We start from the raw sequence: 16,920 nt of genomic DNA, 5'->3' as shown, positions 1-16,920 counted from the left end.
GAACTTCTACTGGGTACCAAGTCCTGTTTTAGGATCCAGGAATGGAACAGGGGACCAGTCAACCAGTCCCTTCCCCTAGGGAATTGACATACTTTAAAGGTTGCTTTGTGTCTTATTCCGGGTAAACTGGGGTTAGCAGAATAGGATTTACATAAAGCCTTCAGGCTGGTCACTAGATACTTTCTTCTGTATTAAAAATATGTATTTATTAAAATGTAGCATTTAGCAATTATTTAACAGATAGAGTATTTGTATTATTGGTCAATCTATCTTTCTTCTTCTTGTCCAAAGGGCAGTATAAACCTACTGTCAAAGGCCTTTTTCTTGCTGTACCATATCTGTCATATTTCCTAGACTTAGTCTGCTGTGAAAGAAGGAAATGGTATTGTTTGGACTAACTCACCCTTAGTGGTGACCTAATAGCATTCTGTGTGCGACCACATATTTTAATAGTGTGTTCTGGAGTGCTGTGGCCTACGGTTTGCAGAACTTACAGTCTCTATTGTTTTGAAAACTGGGCTTTCCTTCTTTCGACAGCTTCTTCTCTTGTTTACTAAGATTCCTTAAAGATCCTGGTGATTGACTCAGTGATCTATCTCATTTGCTAATTTCTTTCCATATCCTAGATAGTTTGGCCACGCCAGGAAACAAGCTTTTTTAGAGAAGTTAGATGCTCTCTTATGATTATATTAATGGAGTGCTATACTAAAACTTGGGCATTGTAACAGTTGCTATTTATTAAGCCCCTACTATGTGCAAAGCACTTTTGTAAACGTTTTACATGCATATCTCTCTGAGTCATGTTGTATTACCACGGCATAGGTATTGCCTCCGTTTGAGGGATGAGGAGAGCAAGGTTAAACAGGTAGTGAGGTGCACGGCGGGGACCTGAACCCAGGCTGCGATGTCAGGGAGACTGGAGAATGGGGTGCACTCACGACTAAAATTCGGACAGAGGTTCTTGGTGAAATAGCCTTCTAAAATGGCAGACTTAGTTAGCATCTGTAATTTATAGCTTCATTGATGACTCATAGTTTTTTTTTTAAATTTTATTTATTTAAATTAGTTTAAAGTATATAATACATTGGTTAGACATCTATATAGTTCATAAACTGATTCCCCTATTTGCTCCCTCCCTCTGCTGGCCCTCCACCTAGCTATCATATTAATGCTAACCATATTTCCTATGCCGTGCTCAGCCATTAAAAAAAATGAAATCCTACCATTTGCAATGACATAGATGGACCTACAGGTTACTATACTGAGTGAAATAAGTCAGAGAGAGAAAGAGAAATACCATATGATTTCACTTATATGTGGAATCTAAGGAACAAAAATAACAAATTTATCATAGTTTTTATTTTACTTCTATAAAGATGAAGCTATCAAAGCAGATGTAGATGAGGTAGAGCTTTGGGGGGGGCAGGAGAGAAGGAATAATAATTTGAGGAAAACTGTTCGATTTGTTTTTTTTTAAGCACCCACAATGTCTGTCTGTTTGCTTTTCTTCATGAAAATGCAGTAAAGAACACGTTCAGTGCTGTGCGCTCCTCCTAGGCAGTGAAACAGTTTACTTTCTGTGGAATAAACTGGCACATTGAAGACCAAAGTGCCTTCCTTTGAGTTATTTTCTTTCCATTGATGATAGCATGATCTGTGAGTTTAATTTTCATTGGTTTATATCAGGCTTACTTCCAAAAAAGGATCAGTGTCTGTTGACTTATTAGCAATATTAAAAAACATTATTTCTATATTACTAAACAGTAGGCACTATAAAGACAGGGACCCACATCTCTTCTGCTCGCGCCTGTGTTAGCTCTGAGCGCCATTCATGGCACTTTGCCACATTAATTGAATAAATGGATGAATTGGCAAATGTCAATCTCTATGTTAGCTTGAGCAGATTTTCTACATCGCTTATGTTTCTTTTGTTGTTGGAGAAGCAAGATGCTGCTTTCTATCTTTCCTTTAAAAGAGCAGAATTTTTTAAAAAAGTTGTGACGTTTGGAAGGGCAAGATTACTTCCTAAAACTTTTGATTTTGGAGAGGCTTTTTAGCTTGGTGAAAGCACTGGCCATTAATCTGAACGAACAGGAGCAGAGGAGAGGAGAGCATTGGCTAGGGTGGGGCGGGACACCTCTCACGGTCACTGTCCGTCCCCCTCTACAGGCCCCAAACTGCTGGGGTGGGAGGCACACTCGCCATGTTGACACTGTAGTTTTTAAATGGAAAGACCAGGAGACTTCAGTCCCCTGGTGCACAGAAGAGCCTTTATGTAGAGGTCCTTAGCACGTTATAGAGATGAAAGCCTAAACCTGTAATTTGCTCTCTGCCTCTCCCGTCCCGAGGATGTTTGTGAGTGGCAAGCTGCTGTAGCAGAGCTGAAGACTAAGTCTTTCTTTTGGGGGACCTTATTTCTTTCCACATAAATTATAATTATCATCTGAAAGAACACCAATGTTTGATTTACATATTTTATATTTATGTTTACATTTATATTTAGACAATGTTTACGTGTTTAAAGACCCACATAGACTTGATTTAGTGTAAGAGCAATCAGTGAAAGGTATGTAGTAGATAACGCCCTAAATTGGCTGAAGTGTTTTTCCTGTTTGAAATGTTTAACGTTTTTTTAATTACTCAAGAATTTTAACTTGGTTAATAACAAAAGTTCTTAAGTTTTTAGCATAATAGCTGGAAAGCAGTGGTCTGGTTATGAATCAGAATGTCTCCTGGCATGTACTGTCTTGGATTACAATTGGAAGCACCAGCCAAAGACATAGGAGACCAGGAAATTCTACTCTATGTTCAGTGATTACATAGAGTTTAGAAGTATTTCTCACTGAATTAAGACTTCAGGTTTATATAATTAGAAGGAGGTCTTCATTTTCGTTCAAACATGGTGAAAACTACATTTTTCTCCCAGGCCCCCTTAGTTTGAATTTTTAAAACAAACAGTAACATTAAAAACAACAGCTACGTGTAATCATGTAATCTTCATAAAGGTTATGTGAAATTTTTTGTGTAACAGCAGCTCTCTAGGTGTTCTACTAAAACCCAGGATTATAGGCTAAAGAGGAAAAATATATAACATAAATAGAGCAAGGAGATATAAATAGATGAAAGAATGGCAAGAATATGATCAGATGATTGCTTCTTTCATACTTATTGTATGGTAATATAGTAATTTTGTGATCCTTAATATAGCTGCTACTTTTAAAAATTTTTACCAACAGTAAAAAAATATTGGTGGTTTCAATCAGAAAAAGAAATGTACCTATTTATTAGTTTTAAGTTTATAATAGGTATGGGATCTTTGACATTTCTAGAATAACTTGTAAGAATATTCATTTGATTCTGATTTTACTTTACCAACACACATTAGTTTAGAGTTTAGCAAGAATCATCATATAGACAAGTTTTATCAGTCCTTTGTTAATTCTAAGACTCGGACTGGAGCTTCTTGAAATAGTTCATGAGTTGTACTTTTTCCCCATTAGTTATGTATATCATGCCCAATCAATATTGTTTTCGGAAATTATAATTCTTTATCATATCACCATTTTGTGCTGCTTTCTTTTCTAATCATAAAAGTCATATATGTTCATGGTAAAATTTCAAATATTACTCATTCTCTCTAAACTCAGTCTCCGGTGACATTCGCTGTTAACAGCTTGGTGTATAACTTGCCATTGTACTAGTTAATGAAAGCCTTTTCTCTTCGGAGAAAGTGGGCCAGAGGTGGGGGCGCCCCATCTTCATTCTCCTCAGTGGCACTTTCTTCTGGAGAATTCACTGGCAGTTTGGTTTCCTCATCTGCTAAGGTAACTGGTAATTTATTACCGTGGTCGGGAAATTTGCATTTTCATCCCTCTCATTACTGTTTCTACCTTTGTCTGGTGTTTAATGTCTTCGGAGCTTGTCAACAACATGTGTTTGTGCAGCGCTGGGCATATTTCTGAGCATGTTCAGCTCTGTAGCAACCACACTTAGGGAGGTGAAAGTCTTCGTCCAGGTTAGCGAACACGTGGCAAAGTCAAAACTCGAACCCCTCTGATTCCAGATAGCCTGAGGCGACCTCACCTGGTTCATGACTTGAAATACTACCTAAATTCTGGTGATTCTCAAATTTGTATTTCTAGCCCTGACCTCTCCCCTGAGCTTTGGACTTGTATATCTTGTTTTATTTTGATTTTTATTTTTAAATAACATTTTCACTTCTATGGCATCACAAACTTGACTGAGCAGTGAAGAGGCTCCTCGATGATCCTACCCCTATCCTGTTTATTTCAAGGTCTTTTTTTAGCCACTCATTTGCTCGGGCAAAAATCTCGGAATAGTCTTTAGTTTCTCTCTTTCTCAAACTTGACAGCAACTCCATCAGCAGGCACGAAACTTAACTCTCTCTCACCGATCTACCTTCATCTCTTCCCTGGGCTGCGATACTCTCTTCCCAGATGGTTTTCCTGTTTCCACTCTGCCCCCGTTCCTTGTTTTCTTTTTCCATTATACTCACCAATATCTGATATTATTTGTTTATGGGTTTGTTGCTTGTCTCACTCTGTCTAGAATGTGAGCTCCACAAGGAACAAACTTGTCTTGCTATCGCTGAATCCCTGGGGCTTAGCACACTGCTGGCTATAGTGTCTCATGTTGAATGAATTCATGAACAAGTGAATAAATGAATGAATGAAAGGACGCGATCTGGTGCTCTTTCAATAGTTGGGGATCAGGAACAATGACTTCTTTGCTGGTTTTCTCAGGGCTCTTGTGGAAAGTGTAGACAGACTTTTACTTAATAATATGTTCTTGAGATTAATATTAGTGTCTTATAATCTTAACTTTATGATATCATTTGGACCTTGCTTCATGCATCTTGTGCTCCCTGAGATCTTTTCGAGAGATTTTCTATGGAAACCAGAAAAAGAAACCAATCATAGTGTTTTCTTGGAGAGGCCTGGCCTCATAAATGAATAAGTTACTTTTGCTGATTGCAAGAGGCATTCAATATGCACTTCGAATAGTAATATAAAAGAGAAAACAGAGAAGTGAGTGAAAAAAATCTTTATTTGATTTGGACTGCCCTTCTAGTAAGGTTAATGCTGTATAAAGATATTAGGCTGATTAATAAGTTTTTAAAACTGGAAATTTATAATGATGGTCAAAAGATCCTGAAATGCTATATTTAAAAACAAATCAATGACTCTATTAACAGGACGAGGGCTGGCGGGGAGAAAGGGTGATTGGTTATTCTGTATCTGGTTGAACGGTAAAGGCTTTTTGTATCGGCAAGATCTGGGCTTTGATTTTTGTCTTGCCACTAGTTAGCCACATGTTCTTGGGCATGTCATTTCTGGAATCTAGGTTTGTTATATCTCTTTGGAGGTTAAGATGATCACATGAGGTGAATCTTGGGAACAAATTCTCATAAGAATAAAGCATGGTATCCTGATTATCATTATCTCACCCTTCTACTATGAGGATCCAGGTCTTCATTCTCTTGCTGTTTGCAATTTTGGTGTCCTGGAACTCCAATGGCTATTAAGAGGCCAAGATCCGAACTCAGAGTTTCATGAAACGACACAAAATAGTTTTCAGTGACTTTTCTGGGAAATTTTTGCCAGCTTGTTTAATTGATCGTTTATGTGGATCTGAGATCAACAATAAAAACACCTTTTATGTAGCACCATTCGTGAAGCTTTATGATAAATTTGTGAGCATCCTCTAGGATCTCAGATACGATGTTTTCTTTGGCTATATCAGGAGAGAGAGAATGAAGGCTTTCATGTCTTTAAAAGCAATTACAGGCTCAGGTTTCTGAAAAAGTAATGAGTGCCAGCAATGGCACCTCTGCGTTGATTTGTTCTTGACTTTTTAAAAAGCTTTTTTGTAAGCCAGACTATTGATGCATTTTAATACCATTAGCATTTCTTATATAAAATTAGTTTTGCAGTGTTATTAATTTTTCTTCTTAAAATACAAGACAGGAAAATGAGCCTGAAGCAGTATTATTGCATGTGTTTAAATGTTTCATTTCCAGATATTGGAAGGCATGTTTTGAAGTGTTTTGGAGAAAAGTAATTTTTTTTTTTAAGTTCAAGCAGATTGATTTGTTTTAGAAATACTAAAGGTGCAATATGTGAATCATATTTGGATTTTAAAACAGGATATTAAACTTCACAGTAAAAGTGATTCCATGGCTGTTTAAAGCCCAAAGAGAGATTTAGAAAGCCAGGAGACAGAGAAACTGAAGCTCACTTGGCGAAATACATGATACAGGGATGGAAACAGTGAATAAATAACTGTAAAACCATTTCTTTCTTGATGTTATTCTATCCCTTGAAGGCAGATGGATCATTAAAATTAAAATTGTATTAAAAATCTTCTCTATGAAAATTGTAACCTAATAAAATCAATGTTGACACAGTCATATATATTGCTTTCCAAATCCATAATTTGGATTTGGATTGGATTTCCGAATCTAAAATGCTAAATTTATTTAAAATTTTGAAATTCGCATTTGCTAGGCAATGCACCTTAGTCAATCTTTAAAAGTAAATGCCTGTTACTTCGTTGAAGTAAATAATCCAGAAGGTGCTGTGAGTTGGCCTCGTTGAAATGGGGCCTCATTCCATGGCCGACTAGGGACAGTGAGGAGAGGGGATAAAAAAGACATATTAGTTTTACGTGTTTGTGCCTTTGCATTTGCTCTTACTTTCTGGAGGTACCTTTCCCATCCTGGCTCATCTGGTAAATTCATGCTAATTCCACAGCCGTGATGACATCACGAACTTCTCTAGGTAGAGAGTTGCTTACTCCTTTCCTACCGTGGCCCTGTGTGAACTTCTGTTACTATACACAGCACACCATAAACCATTTGCTTATGTTGCTATCATCTTTCTCTCTCCAGTGCCTAGCTTAGTGGCTGACACATAGTAAGAACTTAATAAATGTTTACCAAATGAATGAACAAAATGGTGAGCGATAACCCAGAATACTGCATCGCCTCGGTTCTGTTCAAAAAGGACGTGGTTCTTGGCCCCATCCTTCTCCTTGGGCAAAGTAGCAGTGGTGGGAAAGATGCTACCTAGAGGGTAAGCAGATGGGTGCGTTTGTCAGTCAATAAATATTCACTGGGCTTCTGGCACTGTGCCAAGAGCAGAGATGTAAGGTTCGCTGTATCTGCTTTCAGGGGTTTACCAGTTAGATTTAGAGGTATAACTTATCCATATAAATCATTTAGAGGGAAAATGCCAAATTATAAGACTTGACGGTATGTGTCTTGGGAAGCCAGAAAAAGTAGAAAGCCATGCGGATTGCAGGAGCTGGGAAAGGCCTCAAGCTAATTTAGATTCGGCAGTACTGACCCAAAGGAAGGGCTGAGGGGGTGGCAGCCTTGGGCCAGGGGCAAACCGCATGGTTGGCTGGGGGAATCAGCTTGTGGAGCAAGGTTTATTTTGGGGACTCCAGATCCTTCGGCCACCCATGGATAACCTGTGGAGGGGCTTCGAACTCCTGAAATTATTTGCAAAACATTGTTTTTGTATATTTATGGGCAGCTTTTCAAGGATAAGGTTCAGTTTTTAAAGATTAGTTATAGAATTTTAAAAGAATGCTAAATTGTGTAATTTTTATCAGGAATAGGTAGCATTTTAGCCTTTTGTTTTTTCACGAGGTCCCACATATAAGTGATATCATGTGGTTTTCGACTTTTTCTGTCTGGCTTATTTCACTTGGCATGATTATCTCAAGGTCCATCCATGTCGTTGTCAATGGCAGTATTTCATCTCTTTTTATAGCTGAATAATATTCTATTGTATATATGTACCACATCTTCTTTATCCAATCATCTATTGTTTTTTGGCTTGTTTTAAAAAGGATTACAATGAAATGTTTCATTTTATTGGTTTATAGATTTGATAAGAGCTCAGTAATTGAGGAGCAAAGAAATTGTAAGTTTAAGCAAAGAAATAATGCAATGGAATTTTTATATAATTCTTTAGGAAATTAACTAATTTGATAATAAAGAAGATAGTAGTGTTGAGAGAAGAAATAGACATATAAACCTCAGTTATATCTGCAACATTAGTGAGCTGTATTTTTACATGGACTTCAGTTTAATTGGAGGAGCTGAACAATTTGATGATGCCAGAAACATTGATTTAGAGTTATAAACCTAAAAAAATCATAACTAATGTTAATTTAATAAATGTTGGATTTTAACAGCTTTAAAGTCAAGTATTAAGAAAGATATATAAACTCTCAGATCATATAATTTTATAAGAAATAGATCTTTATTCCACCTATAAAGATTCCACATGAAGGGTCACTGCAGTGAATGTTCAAAATGTATTATCATTTTTGTAGTGGTTTAATCCTAATTTTAAAATCTGGTAATATAACACACACATATACATATATATGTATATATCCACACATGTATGTATATATTGTGTTAGAGTCATAGTATAACATATTTTAATATGACATATTATAGTAACATGTATAATATTTTTTGAGTTCTTAATATCTTGTACTTTTTAAAAAGCCGTGAATTTGGCAGATATATATGTGGACATTTTGGATGATTGTACAGTAATGTAGCATCTTCGGAACTTGTCCTTGCTCAGGGGCCAGGTTGGACCAAGAAAGTGGATTGGCCTAATGGGCCATTCCTGGGGCTTGGGCACTTGAAGCCTGGAGGTTGGCCCAGGTGAAATTATTAGGGAATCCAGAAGTGCAGGGTGTGCTGGACTGAGTGTCGTCTATGTCCAAGGGGAGGAAGAGTAGCAGGTCAAAACTAGATAAACCATATACATCGTCAGCTCTGGGTGTGAGGCTGGTTAAAGGGCATTCAGGAGTGAAGGGTGAGTGAAGGATCATGGGAATGTGAGAAGATCCAGGCCTTGGTGAACAGGGTTGGGTTTTCTGGGTTGCTTGGCCCCTGGTTGATATTGGCTGGAATTAAAGGTGCAGTTTCAGATGGATCATCTTTTATAGTTTCATGCTTATCAATGTAAATTTATATTTTATTTTGAGTGAATTTTGATGTGAGTGAAAATAACTGCCATAACATGATGCTCGACTTTTAAGCTATGAACGATAGCATGTCTAGTTCGTTGGTTTGTGGAACAAAGAAACTATTAATGATCTATTTGTGAAGAATAGATCGGTGGTTGCTGGTGTCAGGAGTTGGCGGAGGTTGTCGCATGCAAAGGGATAGCACCAGGGAGTTCCTCGGGGTCATGATGCTGTTCTGTATCCCAATGGTGCATGTTAACACAAATCTATGTACGCGTCCGAATTCATAGACCTGAACACCAAAAAAGTCTTATTTTACTGCATGAGAATTTTAAAAAATACAAAAAAAGCACAAAATACTAGCAGGGAAATAAAAAGATTTTTTTTTTTTTTTTTTTTTTTAATATGTAGGATGCAAACAATGGAGCAGAGTAGACCAAAACAGTCCTAGAAGGCCACGGGGAAGCAGGGATCCTAAAGGGGCATTGTTCACATGTTTCCTGGCTCTTTCGGTTGGTGGAGGGCACACTCCAGAATTGTAATATGGCCTGATTTAAAAGACAATGGGAAGAATCAGCCTTCTTAGATTAGGTACATGGTGATTCAATTGGATCAAAAACTTCCTATTCATCATTTTTCAAGCTTCAACTCTCCCTCCCCTTCTCCTTTCCTTCCTCCCTCCTTTCTTTCTTTCTTAAGAGCATGCTATCTGACCTGATGAATTGATATCGTAAATTGCATGGAAAGTATATGAAATTGAGGGGAGATGAGAAGCTGATCTAGTTCTATTTCAATCCTGAGGATGGACAGTTGAGCTAGAATAAATCAAAACCAGAAGTCCAGCTGTTCACCGGAACACACCTGATAGCCAACCCAATCTGTAGACTTCCTTGGTTCAGACAATATTAGTCATAGTTTTGGAGCTGAGCATGTGGTTTGAGCTAGAACTGAGCCAGGTTCCAGAAGTTGAGTACAGTCCAGAGGGCCTTGGAGTAATCCTTAAGTTGATCTTGACCTTTTATTGTTTTTCAGGTTGGATTACTTCTGGGACCACTCTTGTCCAAAGTTAGCTTTCTGTCCCTTAGAAAGAATAAATTTGTGTTTGGATCTGGACAAAATTTAAGCCAGTGTACTAGAAATTTTGAAGAACTATTGAAGCAAGGCATAGACAACATGGCCTCTTCTCTCAGTATTGTCTCTTTAACATCTCATTTCCTTGGCAACCTGACTTCTAATTTTTCTGAATGGGTGGGTGTTCCTTTGATCATTTGCCCAGGAAACAGCTCTGGATGAGGGACCATAGGAGAGAGTTTTATATCTCTTGGGAAAGGGAAGGTTAACTTTTATTTCCAAGAGCCCTGGCTGCATAAACTCTTGGATGCAGCAGTCCCCAGGAGAGAATGGTATGCCGAGCTGTAGCTCCCACACATAGTGTTACACAGGCTGTGCAGCGCTGTTTACAACAGCTTCCCGAGGCTGCTGGTACCAGACTGAGCGAATAAAAGATTCTTTGGAAGTTCTGGACTCACATTCTGTACATTCGACATTGGTAGCCATTTTTTCTTTCCATCTTTCCTCTAGGTTATTCTGGATTCTAAAACTCTAGCTGTGAGATAACATCAACTGAAATTCTTGACTTTTGCCAAATCCTAACCACAATCCTTGCTTAATATCATCTCAACATAACCTTTTTAGCTAGTCTGAAAACACATTATAGTCCGTTGCTGTAACAGATTCAAGATATTATTGAATCTTTGGGTATAGAAATTACTATTTGAGTTCGCCATCTGATTTATATATCCTATGGTTATAACTCCGATTTGCAAATCTGAGAACTATTGGGACTGTAGGGCTATTGTGCCTGATTTAATTGCAAATTTAAATGTAAGGCTAGAGCTAAAGCTAAAAAAGCAGATGGATTTGGAAGAGGAGATTGTTCCATTTTGAGGCCATGTATAAAGCCAAGAAATTCCTGGAGCAGCTCTGACAGGGATTTCAGGAAAATAGGCTTGTAATATTTCCACTTCTCTCAGCCTGCCGTCTGGCTGAAACCGTAGCAAGATCTGCCTTCTACCAAAGGTCTTGATATTTCTGCAGCTGTTTTCAGAAAACCTTGAAAATGAAAAGCAAAGTAGTCCGCAGAATCTCAAGTATCCATGCCCAAATCTCCAACGTTTTTGGATGATCTAAGTGGGAAAGAGTTGGAGCCATGTACGTGAAGGTGTGTATGACACAGGGCATGTGTGGAGGCCACTCCTTCAGATATGACGTCATGCTGATGGTGCCCGAAAGCTGCGAGGAGAGCACTGGCTTGTGTTTCTTTCTATTATTTTAGATTCTTTTTGTTCTATTCATTCGAGTTAGCTGAGCCATTTGTCTAGATCAGTAAATATTCCAAACTTTCCAATTGGTTCAGTTAGTCCAGTGTTAATAGGCCACTTACTGTCACTACTGAGACACTATATTTGCTAGTACTTGTAAAACATTTTTAATGAATCCTTCTAGTATTATATTCTTGGTCTATAGAAAAAGAAACCAGTGTTCAGAGAATTTATGCGATTTGTACAAATCATATAAACAGACCACTGGATCATAAGAACTATAGAACAGTGTATTTTCTATTATTAGCCACCAACTTTAAAGTGGTTGAAGCTCCCCGTATATGTAATGTGTATAAGGAGGTTTAAAATGGTAGAAATGATTAGACTCTCAGTGATTTTTAAGTATTTTTGGCAAATGAAACTCATATGAAAGCCCAACGTGTTAAGCTAGAGGTTTTATTTTACTAGCATGAATGTATTTTACAAGTTCTATTTTCTAATAATGACCTACTTTTAAGTTAACCGATAATGTTAACAGACTATATCTGATGAGCACAACTATTTGAAATCTGGATCTATGTATTCAGTGGATCCTCAATATCTGACATATTTTTAAGTTTTTTTGATTGCTCAGCATAGAAAAAAAATGGCATCTTGCAAATAGGTGTAATTTCTTGACAACTAAATCTACTCAGAATAATCTTCAATCAGATTGACCCAGAAGCTTGAAAATTCTTAATAGGAAGATTTCGATCCAATTCTAATTACTGTGTAACTCTAACCTGAGAAGGCTCACTCTTCCCATTCATTCTTAAGTCCAGTCCAATCCCATCTACTAAAATTGCACTCATCAATGTCCCTAGACCTTCATGTAGCCAAATCTGCCTGTAAGTTCTCAGTGCTCACCTCTTAGGACCCCTCAGCTGCATTCGATATCCTTGGTCACTTTCTCCTTTACTTACCTCCATGTTTCCACTCTCTCCTGGATGAGGGAGGATGGGGGTGAGGAGGAGACAGTGGAGAAGCAGAAGATATTCATAGCTGACACCTCTGATAGCAAATAGATACTGTTATAAGTCACTTTATCTACCCAAGAACTAAATGGTTAGTCACAGGTGTGAAATGCTATGTGGTCTTGTGTAAGTCTCTCAGTTTTCCCATCTATAAAGCTGGAATATCAATGCAGATTTACTTAATAGGGCTGTTCTGAAAATTAAAGTACCCTAAATTGTGATCATAAAGTATTTTACAAATTTGAAGAGTCATGGAAATGGGAAAAATACTTAACAAGAGGCCCCGGAGGGGATATGCTTGCTTGGACTGTCAGCCATTTCTCAGGCAGTGGTAATTTCCTGGCAGGAACTGGCCCAGAAGGGGCCTTGACAGACATTGCTCAGAGTTAGTTGAATAAGACCTGATTGACACATAGTTATTGTTTTATCTTTGTAGAGCTGCAGTGTGAGACCTGAGACAGCGGAAGAGGCCATGAGGTATTCACTTGACAGCCTGCCGTTGTCAACTCTTACGCGAGGGAGACATCAGTGCCTAGAAGGACAGTGGTGGGTTGTAGGTGGTTCCTATTTAGTTCAGTTGCGTAAGTCTTGCTAGTGATTTAATACTGTGATTTTGGAACTCTCCATGTGTGCTTGAATGAGTGTGTGTTTCTGTGTGTGTGTGTGTCTGCGTGCATTCATATGAACAGTTCCTATTCACTCTGTGATTACCAGCAAGCCACATTCTTCGTGGGTTTCTGAGGTTTGTATTAAGCAAGTTGTACTAGGATGACCTGTTTTTTTGAACAAAGAAGCTAACACAGTAAATTATACAATAATTTAGTTTATGCCTCATTGTTGCAGGTGTTTGTAGCAAGGGCTACAGAGGGCGGTGGTCTGATTTGCACCTTAATCTCAAATTCCTAAAGTAGAATGGAGTTCTGGAAATCAAATTTTCTGGTGTCACAATAAAGAAGTATTTTGTGGCATTCCGATCAAAGGAACAAATTGGGAAGGACCTGTTGAACCTTAATTTTGCCACTGCAAGTTATGAACAACTCCAGGTTCTAAGTCTTACAGATGTTTGTCCTTGCTAATCGAACCACCTGAGGGGAGGCGATTTTTATCGACTGGCATTTGATGATCTGTGGCGCTGCAGACACACGTGGCCTGCCTCTGCCTTTGATGACTGGATGCCCGTGGGATGGATGGAGGTTTTCAAAAGAAGCTTTATCACTTTTTAAAAATATCTAGTAGTATAGTGCTCCCATTTTAAACAACCCTTTTGACTGAGGTCTTATCTTATAAATTCCAAAACAAGAGGTAAATTAACTACTAGAATGATTTTCACAAATGCAAGATTTTCTCATGTTTTCTTCACCACTGTATCCCCAGGCACGATGCATAGAAAGTGCTCAATAAATATTTGTTTAATGAATGAAGCATAATATTACAAGTGTTAAAATCTTAAGCTACAAGAAATATGGAATTTGTTTCTACCACAGTGAATTTCTGTGAAAACACCTACCCAAACTTTCCCTTCCACCCCTTTCTGTAAATATTTTTTCAATGAATGAATATCATGGGTGGGAGATTTTTCCTCTTTTTGGACAGATACTCATTAATTTTCTTGCTTTATTTATTATTTTATGATATGTCTCATGATGTTTAACTTAACCTAACTACCAAGTGTTCCTTCCTTCCTTCCTTCCTTCCTTCCTTCCTTCCTTCCTTCCTTCCTTCCTTCCTTCCCTCCTTCCTTCTTTTTCTTTTCTTTTTTTTCTTTTTTGCACCTGAGTCACACTGAACTCTGTGCCAGAGAACAATAAAATTCATCTTTCTGATGGCCATGTGCAGTTTTTGAAAGGGGGTTTACCTTACTCTTTTTTAAACTGAGGACTGCTTTAGTATAAAAGATCAGATAGAGAACCTATTCCTATCTGCTTTTCTAGAGTACACAGAAACATTCAATGCCATAAAATCACAGAAATAAGACTCACATTCCAGAATTAAGGGAAGATGATGCTTTTGATGAGATATCAATGAAAGAACAAAATTTTAGAATCATTAATAATCTTATAATCTGATTATATAATTGAAATTCCTTGGTTTACACCTGAGGAAGCCGAGCCCAAAGGGGCACAGAACAGGGAAGTATGGTACCTGGAGTGAACCCTTAAGCCCTCTGATTCGCTGTAAATTTCCCCACAATACTGCCGCAGCAAGCCACAGGGAGCTAATGTCTTTTTATTTATTTATTTTAGATAACTATATATCAAAAGATTAAAGACAGAAACAAGAATACAGGTGTTAACAGTTTTTATATTTGTACAGCAGCCCCGGCCATGCTAGAGAGCTTCATGGGCCTTCATCAGTGAATCTTGGATCTTGGAAAGTACTTGAAGAACCACTGCTGAAAGGCTGGGGTTTGGGATTTGGAGTGTGGTGAGGATGGAAAGGGACTGAACTGGGCTGGGGTAGGGAAGCTTGGGTTCTGATTCTGATTTTGCTGCAGGAAAGAAACCACTGCTATGCTATACACTTTATCTTGTTTAATCCTAATTACCATCTTTGCTAGGGCGGTCTGGTCATTCTTATCTTAAGAATGAGGAAACTGAGGTTTAGAAAGTTTAGGAAACCTATGTAAATTAAAGTTATAAAACTAATAATTGCCAGAGTTTTATTTGAACTCTGGTCTATATAATTATACCCAGAAGTTACCACTCAATTTCCCCTGTGGGCCTCAATTGGGAAGAGAAAGTATTTGGATGACCTTTGAATACTCAGTTCTGGAGATTCTATGTTTTATCCTGTTCCCTTTACTGATGTTTAACCTTGAAGATTTAACTTACCTCCTTCCCACTCCTCCCACTGCCCGCAAGACGATTTTAGATCATGATAGACGCTATGAAGAAAATAAACAAGGTGGTCAATGAAAGCCTCTCAAAGGAGGGGAGATTTGGTACAGGTACCAAAGAGGTAGTCTCTCATTTTGAATACATCTTCCCAGTGGGGGACAAGGACAGAGTGGGAAGTAGAGCAGAACTTATTTCTGTTAAAGAAAATATGCGTGTTACCTATATTTTAAATGGATGCTGATGAGGATCAAGTTGATGTGGTGGTTAAATTCCGCTGGAAGCAATTAAAGGAGTGATCTAAGTTTTATTTTAAAATATTTAAAAATTTCTATACTTACCACCAGACACTATACCAGATATTGTCATTTGCACCTAGGTAAATTTACGATAAACATATTTTGATATCAATCTAAAATGTATGAGCGGCAAATATTTATCTAAATTCTCTGAGGGATACATAAGCAAAGAACTTTCTAGACCTCTGTGTAGTGGCTTGGACTATTGGCTTCGAGTGAGGCCAATGGGGCTGGAATCCTGGGTCCACTCTTACCAGCTGTGTGACAGAGAATTAATTCTGTGAGCTATCATCTCTTTATCTATAAAATAATACCTTACACAGAGGAAACTTTGAAGTCTAAATGAGATCATCAATTCAGAAGAAGGGGTCAGCAAATGTTATCTATATTATCAATATTATAGCTTTACTCTCAGCTGGAGAGGGCTGACCCAACTCTGTCGTCTCTGCTATGGCTCCAGAGCAAGCTGGAAGGTGCATTGTCACATCTCGCCCTTTGCTGACCTGGTGGCACTTGGAGGCAAACCATTTATTCCTGTAATTCTTTCCTAATTGCTTCATGTGTCACAACGATTCAGTATAAGTTATTATTTTCTCTGTTTAGCTGATGTGGAAGCTGATGTTCAAAGGATGGAATACCATATCCAAGGTCACTCAGCTAGAAGAGTTAGAGCTTGCAATTGATGAGCTGCTATTGCAACCCTGGTCTATAATTCTAAAGCATATTCCATTACCAGTATACCGTGCTGCCTCTGTTTAATATGTGCTTCTCTTCGCTGAGATCAAAGACCATATTGTGTTTTTATTCTAAATGCTAGCCTCCTGGCCCAGGAGTCAGTGTTCATTGTTTGACAGGCCAAGCAGAGTGTATGTTGAGACACTTGCCAAAAAGGCTCGCATCTCTGCTGGGAGTCTCTTCTTTTTGAGAGGGGAGGTCTTGCTGAAGAAATTAGAGGCTTTTCCTTCTCTCTCCTTCTCCAGTGCACATGTATACCTTTCTAGAGTGTAGCAAGATACAACCATGAGGAGAGTGGCCTCCCCCTGAGGAGAAGCTGAGGGCTTTATCTCTTGATACCCCGATGCGTCTCGCTCTATCATCTCTCTCTCTCTCTCTCTCTCTCTCTCTCTCTCTCTCTCTCTCTCTCTCTCTCTCTCTCTCTCTCTCATCTAGCTAGCTAGCTATCATCTATATATCTATCTATCTAGCTATCATTTTAAGGCCGTGGTGGCTTTATGTGACACCTGGGGTTTACAGGGAAGAAGTGAGTGTTTGAAAAGGAGAGGGGAGCTTAGAAGTTCATGTGGTCTGGTGGGGTGAAGAGACAAGAAGCTGAATGAAGGTGGCATTGGAAGAAGAGAGCATTTAGAATTACCTGAGGGAACAAGCGAGAAAAGAAACTGGAAGATAAATGCAAAGCATGGTAGAAAAATTA

At 38.3% G+C, this 16,920-nt stretch overlaps 1 protein-coding gene across 4 annotated transcripts in view; it reads left to right on the top strand.

Moving 5' to 3' along the window:
- The window catches only part of RGL1 (ral guanine nucleotide dissociation stimulator like 1), a 194,661-nt gene that overhangs the window by 21,590 nt on the left and 156,151 nt on the right, over positions 1-16,920 (top strand). The window contains exon 2 of one of the 4 annotated variants that reach the window (XM_016145594.2): positions 12,792-12,901. The exons of the other annotated variants lie outside the window; for them this stretch is intronic. The gene's annotated coding sequence lies outside the window, so the exon portion shown is untranslated. The remainder of the gene's footprint in view (positions 1-12,791; positions 12,902-16,920) is intronic. 4 annotated transcript variants of the gene reach the window in all.

The sequence above is a fragment of the Rousettus aegyptiacus genome, unplaced genomic scaffold (genome assembly GCF_014176215.1).
Source record: "Rousettus aegyptiacus isolate mRouAeg1 unplaced genomic scaffold, mRouAeg1.p scaffold_m13_p_17, whole genome shotgun sequence".
Classification (NCBI taxonomy): domain Eukaryota; kingdom Metazoa; phylum Chordata; class Mammalia; order Chiroptera; family Pteropodidae; genus Rousettus; species Rousettus aegyptiacus.
The sequence above is the reverse complement of the archived record's forward strand: the minus strand, read 5'-3'. Positions and strand labels throughout refer to the sequence as shown.